Below are 5,789 nucleotides of genomic sequence, written 5' to 3'. Positions count from 1 at the left end.
TGTGGGGGGAGGTTGAGGGGGTGTTCCCGCTACCCGACTCCCCTCCCTATCTGAGCGTCCCCACGGCTCCCCTCTCTCCCACACCCGCATGCAAAGCAGCCCCCGCTCAGTCATGAAGTGAACATTTGCGCCTCGCTCAAACCTGGAAAGGGAAAGTTTGGCGAGGCGGAGGCTGCGCAGCCCTGTGGTTGCCTGGAACCCAAGCTGGGACCCCAAGACTTGCACAGGAAATCGACAGATTTCCTTTTTTCTTTAAAAAAAAAAATTACCTTTAAAGAAAAATTGTATGTATTCAAAAAGATTATTGGATTACTATGTCTGATCAGCTGCTGATGACCTACCAATAAGCGTTTTAAATACACACGCACATTTGCGCGCGCGCGCGCGCGCGCGCTCACACACACACACACCACACCAAGGGCTATGTGCAGTAGGAAAGGCCGTCGTAAGTAACCAAGAATTCAGAGGAAGTCGCAGGGGCTTTAAAATGTATAAAGGCTGCGTTCATGTCCTCCACGGGTACAGAGAACAGAGGGAGGGGGCGGAGGGAGCGCGCGTTGGCTCGGCGTTTTCTCTGTGCCTGTGTATTTCGTGTGTTGTCAGCTGGCTCTGGTTTCTAAGCGCTGAACGCTGCCAGGGGCGGGGGCCGGCATCCACCATCCACCTCGGCACCCTAGTGGCGAAACAGGACTCATTTGTTTGGTGCAGAGCGGTGACGACCTAGAAGAGACTGAAGTGTGGTTAGGTCGGCCCCCTGCCATCCATTACACCTGCGGCAGATGGCTCAAGTGGTAGAATGGTTTGTTTTCGGGGATGGAGAACAGAGGTGGTGGGGAGGCTAGAGCCTCGCCCCACTCCAAGGAAGCACCATAAAGAACCAAAGACACGAAAGAAGCCATATTGTACCATCGAAAGAAATACTGTTCCGCAGTCTCTGAGTGAACCGGGACATGTTAGTGCCCTGGGTGCCTGACTCCAATTGATGATATGGCAGAATTTTAGGATCAGTATTTTTTCCAATGAATTTTTGATGAAGTCCCTACTCCTCCCTCCTACACACACACACACACACACACTCCTGTCTCTAACCAGATGCACACAGGTGTCCTTGGAGCTCTACTCCCTGAAGCCAAACGTCATTGAGCCCCTGCGGGTTTCACGGAAGCTGAAAGGGAGGCTACTCCAGGAGCTGGGACCCGCTCACCTCTCTCCAAGTGATTTATGCCACCAGCCTGCCTGCTACCACACACACCCCACCCCAGATAACCATGTAGCAGGATTTCAAATGTTTCCATCTCATTTTACATGCAATGATGTGCCTTTCTGACCAATAATCCCATCCTGGCATCCCTTCCTTCCTTCTTGCTTCTCAACAAGCAGGAAAGGAAGCACACACACACACACACACACACACACCCTCCAAAGTGAGCCCAGAGGGAGGGCATGTGTGACAAAGGGACAAGACACAGTCTAAAGACAATTTGGCCTGTCTTCATTCCTTAATTACTTGCTAATTTAAGGAGAGGTATATTAAGGAAGACCTGAACAGAATGAGAAGCCTTGTCTCTACCTTTACTTCACACACACACACTGTAACAATCCATTGTAACATTCATGGATATCCATGGCTTATATATTTTTATGTATACCCATCATATATGTAATGCTATGGTAATGCCACATGTAATATCATAATATGCATACATCCATATTTCTTGTGAATAAGAAACAATTTCACTGGCCTAATTTTCTGTTCAAAATAAACAGTCCTTTAAATAGGATTTAACAAGCTTATGCTTCAGGGGTGATTAGGTGTATAGCAAATTCTACTATTTTGACACTTAAATTCTATTTTTCTATTTTCATAAATCAACATTATTTAGAGCTAATGAAACCAAAGAATATCAGACAACAATAAGAAGCCATTCTAGATCAGATTTTCAAGTCATAAATAAAGCTACATTCTAGAAACAATGTTTCTTAAGAAAGGAAAAATTTTCAATCCCTCCATTTTTCAAGGTGCTTTCAGTATCCAAAGATACCTCTGAACTCGGTTTGATTCACAGTTGCTTGTTGTGTGCCTAGTGTAATTTAATTTTTCTGTAAGCATCTTCTGTTCTATGAAGATTTCCATTGTGCCAGGAAAAAGTTGACTTTGATATGCAGTGGGGTAGAGGATTCATTGACAGAGATCCCATTAGAATATAGCTCTGTTTTATTCATTGTTAGTAATATGGGTTTGTTTGTACATCATACATACTGCTAAGGGCCTGCTCTGGGATGTGAATTCATACCTTATCAGAACACGTTCAGATACACTTGAAGAAAAATTTTTAAAAAAGAAAAATATTTGCAAAACTAAGTTGAAGAACAGCCCCCATGAATATTTTAGATTTTTTTTAAAAAAAGCAGAAATCTTGATCTAAAACTCTTGACTATAAGGGCCCTAAGGGATTCCAATTTTATTTAAACAAAACAGAATGATCAAAACTTTTATAACTGTAGAGAATGCAGACAAAAATGTAGCCCTAACAAGACCGTCCTTCCCTTTTCCTCAAAACACTTCACACCCTATTTTCAACTAGCATCTAAAGCTAAGGAAAAGAACTTCCGAGATGAACTCAAACTTTAAATGAAGAGCCGTTTTAAAAAAATTTTTTTTTGGAATTTTAAATGACTAGTATGTTAAATGGAAAAAATCTCAAGGATTCAAATCAGTTCAAAAGACCAATCTTTCTAGGAGAAAGAATATATTTTATTGTTTAAGGAAGTTAACACCTGAATCACTCTCAGGCCCAGGTGAGCCTCAGAGCTCAAACGGGAAACGGAGGTATCTGGGGAACAAGAAGAGCCTGAGATAGCCCCTTCCTCCACACAGTGTAGAACCACCTACATCTTTACAGGGGAAATAGCTGTTACCTTGAGCAGAAAAAGCACTAAGGAGAAAAAGGCAATCTGGAATACCCGATCTGGTTTCTTTTCACCCTCGTCCTTGGCTAGGTTTTCCTCGGGCCTCGCCTTTCCTTGGCACCCTCTCCCACCTTTCCCTACCGAAGCTAGCATTCGCTTGGAAGCATTCCCATTCCCATTTAGCAGGATGTATCTATCTAACATCTGCCCGGAGGTCTTGAAAATATCCCCGCCACCCCCCAATTTGCCTTTACTTCCGGTGTAATTAAGATGATCATTCGTGAAGAAAAGCTACCAAATCTCCATCGCCGGCAGCGGTGAGGATGCGCCGGAGGGGGGCCCCCAAGCTGGCGAGCAGGCAGGCTGGCTCGGCCCGGGCCGCCTGCCTGAAGCCACCGCTGCGTGTGTTCGTTTCCTTGACGCGTACGTTTCCCTTCTTAATGGAGGCTAATGAACGGTCTCTGGTTCCTAATTGCAAAGATAACCATCTTGAGTCAGCACTGAAACCCGGGCGGTGGAGAAGAGGCCTTGGGTCATGAACCCCAGGAGAGGTCAGGGCTCCAAGCCTCGCCTGGATGTCTCCTAAAACCGGGAGACAGTGGCCAACTGTGTCTGCGGGTTACCCCGGGTTCCCTAGAAGAAAGACCCTCCGACTGAAGGGCGCGTGTGCCCTCGCGAGGGTGCAGGCCCATCCTCCGCCCCTCACCCCTTAGGATTCTCTAGAAACGGAGGCTTTGCTTTCCCGGGGGAACAGGCGAGGCCTCGAGGGCGGGGCCGAGCCCGGGGCGCGGATGCCTTCGGCCTCCGGAGTCCAAGCCAACGGGTACCCGCCGCCCAGGGTCGCCCCGACGGCCCCGACGCGGTGCCCGTGCGGCCAGTAGGTGTCGCTGTCCCCCTGCTGGCCGGAGCCGGGAGCCCCGCACTGGACCCCCGAGCCACTCCGCCTTCCGCGCCGGGCGGGTTCATAGACCCACCCGCGCTCCCGAGAGAGGGCCGCTGCGCCCCCGCTCCCGGGGACCTTCCGCTCGCTCACCTGGCCACGACCGCAGAGACACCGGCCGGCCTCAGGGAGCGCCTTCGGGGGAGAGAAAGAAGAGAGGGCTCCGATGGGGGCGAAACGCGAGGCCCCGACGGAAGCGGCTCGAAGCCACCAGCTCTCCCTCCTTTCTCTTCTTTCCACGTGCACTGGGACCGCGCTGGTGAAAATCCCAGGCCGGGCTTTCAGCTGGGTCTCCCCACTGGCTTTAAAAATAAACAAGAGGCTTGAAATCCCAGCTTCGTGGGAACCAGCCACAGAAAGAGTGGATTGGTTTCCATTTATCGCCTTAAAAAGAAAAAAGAAACCTGGGCCTGGCCACATGCGTGAGCTCCCTGCCTATACCCATCTGTAACTAACGCACGTCTGTACGCTGAAATGCGGGGTAACCGCGACCGCCCCCCCTCCCCCGCCCCAGGAAGAAGTCAGTATTTGGAGGTGCTCGTCTTCTCCGAAAGCATTGCTTGCCAAGTATTATTCCCCTTCGGAAACCTAGCAGTTAGCAGGTCTTTGGAATCTATATTGAAATTCTAAGTGTTGAGAATTCTGCGCCCTTCCTCGGCATTCTGCGGCTCCTTGCCTTCGGCCTCCGTGTGCCGCGTGAGAGATTATTAATCAGAAGCGTTTGTGTGTGTGTGTGTGTGTGTGTGTCTCAAAAGGGAGGGGGGGTTGGCTTCCGAATACCGAGAGGGATATTTACAATGGGTACATCCTCTAGGTGACTGGAGATTTTATTATGATTATGATTATTTTGTACTGGGAAATCACTGCTCTGATTTGAAGACAGAGAGGAGGGAAACCGTATTGAAAACGCTATGTTCGGAATGTCGAGTTATTGAAAGAATTAGTATGCAAAAATAGAACTGGCTATGTATTTAAACCAATGTTTAAAATCATATCCTCAGTTAAGATGTGGGGATATATTGCAGTAAAAATTTTAAAAGACCCACACTTTATCTACATTTTAAAATTTATTTTGGTAAACGCAATCGATTCGTGTAGAAGAAAAAATGTAACAATCAAATGCCAAAGAGAAAGAAAGAAAAATTCTCAAAGTCCAAAACATTTCGGAAAACATCTTGTTCCTGCCTCTGGGCCTCGTCCTCGCCACCTCAGAAGACAAGGCTGGGCAAGTGTCTGAGTCTTCAAAGCAAGCCTTAAAATTTTAATGTGAGGTGGCCAACATCATCTTTAAATGTCATGCCTTGTGCTGTGTTTCACCAAATTGGCTCCTTTCGTTAAATCCTATATCTGTTATACAATTCTAAATAATTATTTCTGATTGAGATGGTAAATTAATCATTCGATGACGTGGGAGGGGGAGACACGTGTCTAATTGGAGGTTGCGAAGTTCAGTGAGGTGGTATTTTTAGCTCGGAAAGTCCAAATTCGGATATTTGGGCCTCTCTTCCCCTCCCATCGTTTCCCCACTCCCTCCCCATTTTACTCCCTCTTTCACTCAACCCTTTGAGCTCTCCCCCCCCTCCCCGCCTTATCTCAGCTCCTGTCTCTCGCCCCTTCCCCCTAACGCCTCTCTTTCCTCTCCCTTCTCCACTTCCCCTCCACACCCCCCCCCCCATTTTTCCGCATGTATCTCTGTCTCCCCCCTCCCTTATTTATTGTCTGATCCTATCAGCCAAGTTAACAGGAAAGTAGCAAGTGGGAGGCCCAACACCCTCCCTCCCCGCGCGCCCGGGGCACTTTGGGGAGGTGTCAGCCGCTGACAGGTTACCGGCCGGAGTGTTGGCCCTCGGCGCTGGGCACGCTGCCCGCGGCAGAGTAGGGGTCTGTGCGGGTTGCGGGGCTTATTCAAATACCGCCCGCTGCTGCTGTGATTCGCAGG

General features: G+C 48.6%; 1 protein-coding gene across 1 annotated transcript in view; it reads left to right on the top strand.

The window, feature by feature from the left end:
• The window catches only part of LOC104982568, a 210,819-nt gene that overhangs the window by 1,366 nt on the left and 203,664 nt on the right, over nucleotides 1-5,789 (top strand). The window lies entirely within an intron of this gene.

The sequence above is a fragment of the Bison bison genome, unplaced genomic scaffold (assembly GCF_000754665.1).
Source record: "Bison bison bison isolate TAMUID 2011002044 unplaced genomic scaffold, Bison_UMD1.0 scf7180017864533, whole genome shotgun sequence".
Lineage (NCBI taxonomy): Eukaryota > Metazoa > Chordata > Mammalia > Artiodactyla > Bovidae > Bison > Bison bison.
This window is presented reverse-complemented; position numbering and strand designations above follow the sequence as displayed.